The sequence below is a fragment of the Callospermophilus lateralis genome, unplaced genomic scaffold (assembly GCF_048772815.1).
Source record: "Callospermophilus lateralis isolate mCalLat2 unplaced genomic scaffold, mCalLat2.hap1 Scaffold_2393, whole genome shotgun sequence".
Taxonomy (NCBI): Eukaryota; Metazoa; Chordata; class Mammalia; order Rodentia; family Sciuridae; genus Callospermophilus; species Callospermophilus lateralis.
Genome location: NW_027513261.1, coordinates 74938 through 88977, shown reverse-complemented (window position 1 = coordinate 88977; position 14040 = coordinate 74938). Strand labels below are relative to the sequence as shown.

General features: G+C 37.4%; 1 pseudogene; it reads left to right on the top strand.

Moving 5' to 3' along the window:
* The first annotated feature begins 8427 nt into the window (after nucleotides 1-8427).
* Nucleotides 8428-9732, top strand: LOC143640422 (eukaryotic translation initiation factor 5 pseudogene; annotated as a pseudogene).
* The last annotated feature ends 4308 nt before the right edge of the window (nucleotides 9733-14040 follow it).

The window sequence follows — 14040 nt, the reverse complement described above, 5'->3', positions numbered from 1 at the left end:
CTTGATTGACTGGGTTTCATGAAAATGGTGAAGAACAGAGATGCCAGTAAGTTGAGACTGCTGAGTGGTGGGCCCAGAGCTGTGGTGTGCAGGTGTGTGATTTAATATCTGAGGTGGGGCCATGTGGAACTCCAGTTGACTTCCAAATGCCTTGTGGCTGACATGGTGCAGCCAGGAGACCCTTATATGTAAAGGCATCTTGTTATATGGAGAAGTTTCAAGGAAATGATCAGAATCAGGTTGATATGGTCAAGGGGAAAGCTATGTGGGATAGAAGCCTGGTTAGTGCATTCTCCTGCAGTCCCTGACACACCACATGTGACAGAACTCCCTCCAGCACTGTGTCCCAGTTGAACTCCTTGTATTTTGTGATGTTAATATCAAACTTCCAGTGCAGCACCAAGAAACACCACCTAAATGGAGGATGACCAAATGGCTTCACAGTCCACACGGGGAGACACTTAGCCCCCAGTGGTCACAGTTTACCTACAAAGAAAGAATTAAGCACTGCTGACTCATGTTCATTGGAAAATAAGAAACTATGCCCTCCAGTCACATAGATGCAGCTTTAATGGTGTCACTAGAAAAGAAGCTAAAGCTCCTGACAACAGCATATATTTCAAGTACCCAACCTCAGAGGCAGTTTCTCAAGAAGTCTTTAGGCGGGCAGAGCTCTATGTTTGTGGAGTGTTTACCTGTTAGACCAGGATGTAAGAAACAAACACTGACTCAAATTAAAATCAAATTAAAGCAAGCTTATTATTTCCACCAACTGGGCTGCCTCTCCCTCCCAAAATGGCGGGAACAAGAGAGCAACCACATCTTTCCTACAGCCCAGCTTTATAGCCCAGAAAGTTACACAAAAGTGGGGTTACAGATAACAGAACTCTTACAAGCATCACACTAATGGTACTTTACATTTTTTTTTGCTAGCCACAACATCAAAATTTATGAGGACCATTAGAGCCTCAGAGAGGGTCATTGTCTGGCCACGGAAAGCCAATATTTATGAGGTGTGACTAAATTTTCAGAGAGGGCTGCTATCGGATCAGAGAGCCATGCATGGATGAGTTCAAGGCATGGGCAGGCATTCCAAGCAGGTTCAGAATTTGCAGTAATTTATAGTAAAGCCAAAATGATCTTTTCATGGCTTTGTTGCAAGATGGCTCCCAATTTTAATAAAAGATAAGGTTGGGACTATCATTCCCCCCTTTTTTTATGTGTCCCTTTCAAATCTTGGATAGGGTAGGGGAAGAGCACTGAGGAAATTTTAATCCCTCGCGTAACAGTCTCCAAATATTTAGAATTCACCAAAAACCGGTCTCCCTGATATTACCTGACTTAATTAATTACTAATATTGATAGTCTATTTATTTTTGTCTCCATTGGTGTAAGTAGAGAGTCGTCTCTCATTTTGGCTTCTTTTGAGCTGAGAGAGGGTGACGTGAGGGTGCATGGTGTGAGGGACATGAGTTGCCTTTTTAAAGTCAGTTGAGGGACATGAGTTGCCTTTTAGAAGTCAATTCGTTTTGAAGTCTGGTTGGGGAAGAACAGGATGTAAAGTCATCTGGGGATGGGTTCTTCAATGAGAGAAACAAAAAACATGAGTACTGAATAAATGTTGCAGCAGCTGGAACATGTCACTGTATGAAGTTTCCTCACCAATCTTTAATATCCCCAATTATCACGACTGTCAACTTAATATTTAACATTTATTGTACAATTGTCCCTCAAAATAAGATACAGTTTAATAATTTAATGTCATCTGATCTTGCAAAATCCTTTCACTAGTATGACCTCTGTGTCTAATAGAGAAACATTTAATTTTGTTACTGAGGGCTGGATAATCGTACTAGCAAACACCAAGCCTACCTGTGTAGGTTAGGAATATCTGTAGGCCTTAAACTAAAAACTTGTGCTTCTGGTAGCTCCTCTTGATAGTCTCTCTTTATAGTTATCAGGCATTCCTGTCTGAGAATCCTTCTTTCTACCCTCCAGTCTTACTTATTTTGGGAGGCTAACATAAAGTGTATACCTAAAAATATTATTATTATTATTATTATTATTATTATTATTATTATTATTGTTATTATTATATAAAATACACAGGAATGGCTGTATTTTGCTTTCAACTGTCTTTTCTAAGTGTTTAAGATGAAGCAGTCAAACTGACTTTTGTTTCTATCTATTGTTAACAGTCAGCTGAGCTTTCATGGGAGTCATTCCTGGGGAAACTTGAGAGCAGCTTCTCAGTTCTGCTAGTGCCATTTGCGCTAGGTGGGTCCAGGTCTTGCTTCATCATGTGGCTTCTCTCGGAAGAATCAGGGATGTCTCCCTTCTCTGATGACTCTCCTCTTTGTAGCAAATGCACTGATTGGCTTTATGTTCTCCAGTGGTCTCATTAATCTCCCTGATCAGGAGGTTATGTGGCCCAGAGTTGCAAAGCTCTTAGAGAAGTCCCCTGTTTCCTGGATTCAGACTGACTCAGTGGGCAAGAGCCAAATATTGGTTTTCTTGGCCCTTTTCACTTAAATTTAATTTTAAATCCTAATCTGAAACGAAAAGCAAATAAATTTTAACAGCCTGTTAATGTCTTTAACTTTATAATAATTTATATTTTATTAATTGTGATCTTATTATTCTGTCTGTCTTGTAGGTGATGACTTATTATCTTTAATTAACCCATGTTCTGTTCTTAAAGCAACACTTCTGTAAAACACCAACAGGAAATCATTAGATCACTTATAAGGAAATTACAAAATAAAAATTTTTAACAAGAGTAAAAATACTTAGTTCATGTAATAGCTACCCTGAATTTTTTGGGTGAGTTATACATTATATCCCCTTTTAGAGATCCTATTAATCTTGACAGAAAAAAAAAACCTTTTGAACATAACTTTAAATGAAATAAATCTGACCTACTGCTTTCGTAGTCATTCTCACATGTAGTAAGATGGGACACAGAGCCTTATCTCAGGCAAGGCAGGGCTCTTTATAAATCTTAAGTGTTTTAGTGCTAAAGCTGATCTTTGTTTTTTTAATATCATTTTACAAAGTTTACACAAATTGTTTGAGGTCACATGAACATTAGCTAACACCATATGATATCACATTTAAAACATGAATTAAAGAATGGCTGGAAGTTTTTAACCTTTACATAGATTAGGGTATCATTAACTTAAAAATATATTTAAATTGTTCCACAATGTAAAAAGTAACATAAAACTTTACATATCTTATTGATAACAGGTAAATAAATCCCCAATATATATTTTATTTACCATACAACTTCAGAACACCAGCTTGATATAATGCGTACTTATACAGACCTTAGTATATCAATCAGATATCAAACAAAAGTACCCATGAATGAGTAATCCCATATCAAATTTACTTTACTTATTTATCAAAATATTAGAAAAATGTACTGAACAGTGTAAACCATATTTATTGGTTGAAGGAAAAGTCCTAGAACAAAGGCATATCAGACCATTTGTAGACATTAATATTTTATTAGATTTTTGAACACCTAGAAAAACGTGTAAGCTTAAATTTAAAGACATTTATATTTTTCGGTTATCCAAGTTATAATTGAAACATTTAAATCACGTGAATTAAAGATCTTTGGATCCACTTTTTAAAATTGTTTTTATGAGTGATTTTTTAATATAAGTGTTTATTATATATGTTAATTTGTGTATCATATATATGATATATGGACATATGTATATATATAGACATGCAACACATAACAAAAGTGTGCACACATAATAATAGTGAAGGCCTTGTAGCTTTTAACGGGTGAAATCTCCATTGAAATGTTTTAAAAATTCCACAGTTGGTCAAAGATAGAACTGATCAGAAAAACATTAACCTAGGTCTGTAGGATCAAAATCATGAGCTCAAAAAATAAATAAAGAATCTATGGAAAAAATAATGAGTCCTAGATAAAATGACTGGCCAGTGATTAGTAAATACCACACAATATACCTTTTTTCCCCTTAGGCCTCATATCAGTCTTCTTTTGAGTTTACAGGCTTCTTTCATTTGCATTTGAAAATAAATCCTGGCTGAGGTCTGGAAGGAGCAGGAAAAAATGGCTATTCTGAGCAGACACCTCAGACCTAAGGCATTTTAACCATAATTTTCTGGTTAGGATGTTGAAAATTATGATACAAGTTTAAAATACAATTCACAAAATTTTATATAATTACAAGTTTTTTTGTCAACAGATACCATACTATGATTCAGTATCCTTGTCCAAATTAATGCACTGGCACACACAGTGACATTTTCCCAGGCTACCCAATTCAAAATTCGTGAAAAAAAGACTGAATGATTGGGATGTTACTTGCCAACTTGGAATTAGAGTTCTTTAGTTTTCCATCCTAAGTATTTAAGTTCTTTGGCATGAATTATCTGAAATCATAAACTAAACAATTACCTAAACCCGACTTTTAACTGCAAGATTGTGCAATGCTTCAAAAACCCATTCAGATACCAGATTGTTACAATGAAACATCATCATTTAGACACACATTCAGCTAAGATCATTCTCAAAAACAATTTATAATATCAACAGATTATTTCACATGTCTTAAAGGGCCAGAAAAAAGCCACAAGACAGAAACAAAGGAACTCCAGACTATGTCTGACAGACAGAAACCTTTACAACAAAGCAGATAAGAGAAAAATCTCCTACACCAGTGGCACCACAGATGTCCCCACAAGGGGACCAGATGTTTTCACAGAGGAGCAACCTGAAATGTAAAACCAAGGGTCTCCATGGTGACTTTACTGCATTTAGTTTCCCCTTTTTCTTTTTCTCTTTTTTAAGAGGACAGAGGTGGCATAATCCTTACAGTTCAGGGGACGAAGGAGGGAATTCCCTGAAGCAACAGGGCTTTGGCAGATGCTGGGAGTCCCTCAGTCCCTCCTTTTACTTACAGGATTAGCTCTTCTGTTTTGGTTTCACCCCAAGCATGCTCCATCTCCTAACATTTCAGTAGTCAGCTCTTAAAAAGTTCTGGGACGGGGTGTGGTATCAAAATTTTTAACTTAAAGTTCGGTTTCTGAACTTGAAACCAATTAAAGCCAATTTAATAATGAGGACAGGGTTTTGAGAAAAATAAAATGGGAGGTTTATTGCTTTGCTAACAAAGGAAAAACAAGGGGACTGTGCCCAAAGGTTGTGACTCTCTTGATCTGGAGGCACCAGGGGTTTTTAAGGAGTTTCACTTGTTAACCTGGGATATACTCAGTTCTTCGTTCCCCAGGAGGCATTGCCATCTGGAGTGGGTGTGCTCCAGGCAGCCAGCTAGGGGCTTCTCTCATCTTGCTTAACAAAGGGTGGTAAAGTTCATCACAGTTCCTTAAAACACAGTCCAAAGGGGTTTCAGGCTTACTTGCTTTTTTACCCATTTTCATGTCCAATATCCTTAAGATTTTACCACAGAAATCACACAAAAAAACGCACAAAAACAAACAAACAAAAAACATATAGAACACAGAACAAAACACAAAGAAACAGAAACCTGGTGAAGAAACAGAAAAACAGAGGAGCAATGCAACGTCTTGCTAAAGCTCTGGGGTAGGAGCGCCTGCGTGCCCCTCGCACCTCTCTACCCTTCCAGAGGAATTCCCTACAGAACAGAACAGAGGATAGAACGATTGTCATTACTGTCCTGGACAGGAGTGAATGTGAGCCTCCCCAGGCCACCTCTCTGTCATCAGAAAAGATCTCCCTTAACCAGATATCAGATGTTATAAAGGCATCACTTACCTATGGAGGCCTCCTCTACCAGGTGCTTGCTAATAGTTTTAGTGTGGTGGTTCACTGCAGTGCTCCCCAGACTGAAGGCTCACCCCAAGACCTTGTAACATCTCAAGTTGTGCACCCCCTAGAGTGGCTCTCCAGCCCGGTGCCCTGGAGGGAAGGCCAGCTTCAGAATTTTCAGTAGTCTGGTCTTGTGATCGGGTCGGGCAGCATCATCTCACAGGGGAACTCCAAAATGTTAGACCAGGACACAAGAAAAGACCACAGACTCCAATTAAAATCAAATTAAGGCAAGCTTATTATTAAAACCGGCTGGGCTGCCTCTCCATCCCAAAATGGCGGGAACAAGACAGCAACACCACCTTTCCTGCAGCACAGCTATATAGCCCAGAAAGTTACACAAAAGGGGCTTACAGATAACAGAACTTTGAAAACATCACACTAATGGTAGTTTACATTTTTTTTTGCTGGCCCCAACATCAGAAATTATGAGGACCATTAGAGCCTCAGAGAGGGTCGTTTTCTGGCCTGGGAAAGAAAATATTTATGAGGTGTCACTAATGTTTCAGAGAGCGCTGTTATCTGATCAGAGAGCCAGGCATGGATGAGTTCAAGGCACGGGTAGGCATTCCAAGCAGGTTCAGAATTTGCAGTAATTTATAGTAAAGCCAAAATTAAGTTTACACGGCTTTCTGGCAAGATGGCTCCCAATTTTAATAAAAGATCAGGTTGGGTCTATCAAGCCTGTCCCTTACTTTTGGAAACTCCTCTGCAACCTGCAAGGTTGTGAACTTCTGAGCATTTTACATTCCAGATATGTATTCACAGATTTTCGAACTCTTCTCCTCCAATTGCGTCTTACTTGGGGTGAAGGTAATATCAAGGCATTGTCCTGGATGAGAGTGGGAAGATTTTTGTGTAGCACATATTTGCATACACATTTAGAAGATCACTCCTCCTAAACACTGTTGGAACAGTAAATTCAATCTATTTGGGGAGCTTCCTAGCTTAACAACATTATACATAAATCCAAGTTCATTAAATAAATAGTTTTGGATCAGTGGATGATATATATTTCAAGATGAATTTAAATTGGCATATATATTGCTACATTTTAATGTCCGTGTGTGTTTTGTGTATAAAATGTTTTGTGATTTATGTGGATTTATAGTCAAATTTTCACAAGATTATTCTCAGAAATATTCATCCACCTGAAATACATATTTTTTTCCTAGTACTGAAAACTAACTTCAGTGAATGGTGCATAAATATCCTAAAAATTCTACTCTACAGTAACTGACCCAGATTAACATCAATGCAAGTAGATTTCTATGGGACATGATGTGTATTTTGATGTTCATTTTTATTCAACACTGGTACATTACTATTTCTGCAGTTAATGCACATCATACAATATATATTTCATCCAATATTTCGCAAATTTATAGGCATGTGTTTCACGTTCAATCACTTCCTGATTCAGAACACATGTATACCTCCAGGTTTCTTGACTATTCTTTTCATGAAACTTCTTTTCAAACACATTATTTTTGCTTTGCATAATCACTTTTGAAGCAAAACTCACACACCTTTCAGGATAAACCGTAACCCTAATATTACCATTAGATGTATAACTGGTTGGTATGAATGATTGTATATCAATATGAGATTTCTTTTATGTTTTCAGATATCAATTCAATGTATTATTTTAAGTGGAACCAGTTATATTTTTTACACAAAGTATGATCTATTCATGCATTATCTGCATATTCATAGACACAGGGTACACCTATTTGTACCCGGAATACTAATTTATACGTCTACAAAATATTGCTACAGAAATGGTGAAAGAAATACTCATATCACCTTATCTACATATACATTTTCACAATAATATTCTGGATACAAAATGCAAAGGTCACACTTATGATTTTACCAAAGCCTAAATGGAAAGTGAGCATGGATTAATGAAAACATCCATGTCCTGGTTACCTAATGCTCTCAAAGATCAATGCAATTTGTGACAACATATTTGTTTCTTCCTAAGATTATACATTCAAACTCAACCCGTTTGAAAATATCAAACAAATTACACACTTTATACTTTTGCTGATTTCCTAATGTCTCTATTTATATCTGCTTTCCTACATATTTTCCACAATTCATCATTGTGACTGACTCTTCACATGTGCTGACATTTACATTCACTCTTTACCCGAAACCCTATTTGTAAAGAACTTTTGGTAGTCAGAGCGAGAACATTCCAGAGGTCGCCAGGCTCGGCGCTGCCGGTGTGGACGCGGACGTCGCTGGGACAGCCCTTCCCGCTGCTCGGCGTCGGCACCTGCCTGGCCACCCTCCGCTCGCCCACCCTGCCGCTCCGGACCCGGTTTCCAGCGCCTCTTCCTCCCAGTCCCGGGGGAGCCGCATTGGGTTTATGTCTTTATTTGACGAAAATGAGCTGTTGCTCAGCCATTGGTACCTGTATTGGAGAAACATAGCGTACAAGCAAGGAGCTTACAGCCTCAGCGGCGAAAATTTTTTCATGTCAGAGACCGAGAACTCTTGCAGTCGTTTATGTCATCCCTTCTTCTCCAGACAGATGATACCAAAAAGTTGCAATCAAAGATCTCTTCACCTTATTGATAAAGCCACTAATAAGCCAAAATGTTTGTCAACGTCAACCGCAGCGTGTCAGACCAGTTCTATCGCTACAAGATGCCCCGTCTGATTGCCAAGGTTGAGAGAAAAGGAAATGGAATCAAGACAGTTATAGTCAACATGGTTGACGTTGCAAAGGTGCTTAATCGGCCTCCAACGTATCCCACCAAATATTTTGGTTGTGAGCTGGGAGCACAGACCCAGTTTGATGTTAAGAATGACCGTTACATTGTCAATGGATCTCATGAGGCGAATAAGCTGCAAGACATGTTGGATGGATTCATTAAAAAATTTGTTCTCTGTCCTGAGTGTGAGAATCCTGAAACAGAACTGCATGTCAATCCAAAGAAGCAAACAATAGGTAATTCTTGTAAAGCCTGTGGCTACCGAGGCATGCTTGACACACATCAAAAACTCTGCACATTTATTCTCAAAAACCCACCTGAGAATAGTGACAGTGGTCCAGGAAAGAAAGAAAAGGAAAAGAAAAATAGAAAGGGCAAAGACAAGGAAAATGGTTCTGTATCAAGCAGTGAGACACCACCACCACCACCAGCAAATGAAATCAGTCCTCCTCCACATGCTGTGGAAGAAGAGGAGGATGATGATTGGGGAGAGGATTCAACTGAAGAAGCTCAGAGGCGTAGAATGGATGAAATTAGTGACCACACAAAAGTTCTGACACTCAGTGATGATTTGGAAAGAACTGTAGAAGAGCGTGTCAATATTCTGTTTGATTTTGTTAAGAAAAAAAAGAAGAGGGTATCATTTACTCATCAGACAAAGAAATTGTCGCAGAAGCAGAAAGGCTGGATGTAAAAGCCATGGGCCCTTTTGTTCTAACTGAAGTTCTTTTTAATGAGAAAATTAGACAACAGATTAAGAAATACAGGTGCCATTTCTTATGATTTTGTCACAATAACAAAAAAGCTCAACCATACCTTCTTCATGGTTTGGAGTGTGTGGTGGCAATGCATCAAGCTCAGCTCCTCTCTAAGATTCCACATATCTTGAAGGAAATGTATGACACAGACCTTTTAGAAGAGGAGGTCATCATCAGCTGGTCAGAAAAGGCCTCTAAGAAATATGTATCAAAAGAACTTGCCAAAGAGATTCGTTTCAAAGCAGAACCATTTATAAAGTGGTTGAAGAAAGCAGAGGAAGAATCTTCTGGTGGTGAAGAAGATGAAGATGAGAACATTGAGGTGGTGTACTCAAAGACTGCCAGTGTACCGAAAGTTGAAACTGTGAAGTCTGACAACAAAGATGATGACATTGATATTGACGCCATTTAAAAGAATGGATGCAACCTTGCTTAACAGTGTAATGCTGCAAATTTTTCTCCATTATCAGCCAGAAGTGCAACATGTATGTGTAAAAGCTAAAATGGCTTAACATCATGCTACACTTTAATACTGAAAATATATTACTGTGAGTGGTCTGTAATTAGCCCAATGAGACATCTAGGAAGTCCATACACACATCAGTGAGCAAATGTAGTTTGCTTATTTATAGCATGTTTCTTTTGGAAAAACTAGTGGTGGACACATTTGGATCACATTTATACAGTTATAAAAATAAAGATTTGATTTTGGTCATTCTTCAGATTTTGGGCTCTGAATGACATAGCTAAAGTAATTGGCTTCTTTTAAAAAGTGGTGCCATCATTTAACATGACATGGTCCTTGGAGCCTGGTAGATTTTGGTAGGTGCTGAGACCATTCAGAGGTTTTCAGCAGAATGTAAACAAACTTGTTTGTAATGATCTCACTGAGCTGTTAAATCTAGTACTTTTGAATTTTTTTAGTCTCTCATATTGGAATCTGTAATTTTTTTGTGCTGAGGTAGACTGATAATCAAATGACAGTGCAACATCTTGTTGAGAAATAAAAATAATCTGAGTGTCCTATAAATAATTTTAAGAACTAATTAGAAGTTTGGAGTTGTGATTTTTCAGTTCATGTACACTAGCCCCAAATTTTAGTCTTTGGAGTCATGTGCATTGCACGTTGGATGAGCCAGGGAAAAATTATAAAATTAACAAATAAGTATTTTAATGTGTATGTAGTGGTTGCTTTGTACCAAGAGAAAACTCAAACTTTGAGGTGTGATTAAATAATAAATTCTGATTTTATTTGCGGGAAACAGGGAAAGGTGCATTTAATATCTAACAAGAACTCAGCAGTTTTTCAGCTTTTAGCCTTAAGCTTTAAATTATAATTTCAAAATGTTGAGACATTCTATCTTGTGTTCAGTATGTCGTGCACCCCCCCAAAAAAGAAAAAAAATATTGTGGTTTATTCAATGCCTTTTACATTTGGACATGTAGCTTATGCTGTTTTAGATTTTGGTTATTGCCTTGCCAAAAAAGTGTTGCTATATTTCAAACTGGATTTCCCCCCCCCAAAAAAAAGTCTTATTTAAAAAAGAAACAAGTTAAAGGCATATTTCTACACACCTTTCTCACCACTGGACAGATCTTCCAAACAAAAGTTGAATAAGGAAACTATAGAACTCAATAACATAATTAATAACCTAGACTTAATTGACATATATAGAATACACCACCCAAGATCAAGCAGTTACACTTTTTTCTCAGCAGCACATGGATCCTTCTGAAAAATAGATCATATATTATGTCACAGGGCAACTCTTAGACAATATAAAGGAGTAGAGATAATACCATGCATCTTATCTGATCATAATGGAATGAAATTGATAATCAACGATAAAAGAAGGAAGGAAAAATCATGCATCACTTGGAGAATGAACAATAGGTTACTGAATGATCAATGGGTTATAGAAGACATCAAGGAGGAAATTAAAATATTCATAGAGATAAATGAAAACACAGACACAACATATTGGAATATATGGGACACATTGAAAGCAGTTCTAAGAGGAAAATTTATTGCTTGGAGTTCATTCCTTAAAAAAAGAAAAAACCAACAAATAAATGATCTAATTCTTCAACTCAAAATCCTAGAAAAAGAAGAGCAAAACAACAGCAGAAGAAGTAGAAGACAAGAAATAATTAAAATCAGAGCTGAAATTAATGAAATCGAAACAAAAGAAACAATTGAAAAAATTGACAAAACTAAAAGTTGGTTCTTTGAAAAAATAAATAAAATCGACAGACCCTTAGCCACGCTAACGAAGAGAAGAAGAGAGAGAACTCAGATTACTAGCATACGGGATGAAAAAGGCAATATCACAACAGACACTTCAGAAATTCAGAAGATTATCAGAAATTATTTTGAATCCTTATACTCCAATAAAATAGAAGATAGTGAAGGCATCAATAAATTTCTTAAGTCATATGATTTGCCCAGATTGAGTCAGGAGGATATTGACAACCTAAACAGACTAATATCAATTACAAGATACCATCAAATACGAGAAACCATCAAAAGATTACCAACTAAGAAAAGCCCAGGACCGGATGGGTATACAGCAGAGTTTTACAAAACCTTTAAAGAGGAACTAATACCAATACTTTTCAAGCTATTTCAGGAAATAGAAAAACAGGGAGAACTTCCAAATTCATTCTATGAGGCCAACATCACCCTGATTCCCAAACCAGACAAAGACACTTCAAAGAAAGAAAATTACAGACCAATATCTCTAATGAACCTAGATACAAAAATCCTCAATAAACTTCTGGCAAACCGGAAACAAAAACATATCAAAAAAAATGTGCACCATGATCAGGTAGGATTTATCCCTGGGATGCAAGGTTGGTTCAATATACGGAAATCAACAAATGTTATTCACCACATCAATAGGCTTAAAAATAAGAACCATATGATCATCTCGATAGATGCAGAAAAAGCATTCAACAAATTACAGCATCCCTTTATGTTCAAAACTCTAGAAAAACTAGGGATAACAGGAACATACCTCAATATTGTAAAAGCAATCTATGCTAAGTCTCAGGCTAGCATCATTCTGAATAGAGAAAAACTGAAGGTATTCCCTCTAAAATCTGGAACAAGACAGGGATGCCCTCTCTCACCACTTCTGTTCAACACAGTTCTGGAATCACTGGCCAGAGCAATTAGACAGACGAAAGAAATTAAAGGCATAAAAACAGGAAAAGAAGAACTCAAATTTTCATTATTTGCAGATGACATGATTCTATACCTAGCAGACCCAAAAGGGTCTACAAAGAAACTATTAGAGCTAATTAATGAATTCAGCAAAGTGGCAGGATATAAAATCAACACGCATAAATCAAAGGCATTCCTGTATATCAGCGACAAATCCTCTGAAATGGAAATGAGGACAACCACCCCATTCACAATATCCTCAAAAAAAATAAAATAAAATACTTGGAAATCAACCTAACAAAAGAGGTGAAAGACTTATACAATGAAAACTACAGAACCCTAAAGAGAGAAATAGAAGAAGATCTTAGAAGATGGAAAAATATACCCTGTTCATGGAAAGGCAGAACTAACATCATCAAAATGGCGATATTACCAAAAGTTCTCTATAGGTTTAATGCAATGCCAATCAAAATCCCAACGGCATTTCTTGTAGAAATAGAGAAAGCAATCATGAAATTCATATGGAAAAATAAAAGACCCAGAATAGCAAAAACAATGCTAAGCAGGAAGTGTGAATCAGGCGGTATAGCTATACCAGACTTCAAACTATACTACAGAGCAATAGTAACAAAAACAGCATGTACTGGTACCAAAACAGGCGGGTGGACCAATGGTACAGAATAGAGGACACAGAAACCAATCCACAAATGTACAACTACCTTATATTCGATAAAGGGGCTAAAGCATGCAATGGAGGAAGGATAGCATCTTCAACAAATGGTGTTGGGAAAACTGGAAATCCATATGCAACAAAATGAAACTGAATCTCTTTCTCTCGCCTTGCACAAAAGTTAACTCAAAGTGGATCACGGAACTTGATATCAAATCAGAGACATGGCGTCTGATAGAAGAAAAAGTTGGCTATGATCTACATACTGTGGGGTCGGGCTCCAAATTCCTCAATAGGACACCCACAGCACAACAGTTAATAACTAGAATCAACAAATGGGACTTACTCAAACTAAAAAGTTTTTTCTCAGCCTAAGAAACAGTAAGAGAGGTAAATAGGGAGCCAACGTCCTGGGAACAAATCTTTACTCCTCACACTTCAGACAGAGCCCTAATATCCAGAATATACAAAGAACTAAAAAAATTAGACAATGAGATAACAAATAACCCAATGAACAAATGGGCCAAGACCTGAACAGAAATTTCTCAGAGGAGGACATACAATCAATGAACAAGTATATGAAAAACTGCTCACCATCTCTAGCAGTCAGAGAAATGCAAATCAAAACCACCCTAAGATACCATCTCACTCCAGTAAGATTGGCAGCCATTAGGAAGTCAAACAACAACAAGTGCTGGCGAGGATTTGGGGAAAAGGGTACTCTTGTACATTGCTGGTGGGACTGCAAATTGTTGCGTCCAATTCGGAAAGCAATATGGAGATTTCTTGGAAAGCTCGGAATGGAACCACCGTTTGATCCAGCTATTTCCCTACTCGGTCTATTCCCTAAAGACCTAAAAAGAGCACACTATAGGGACACTGCT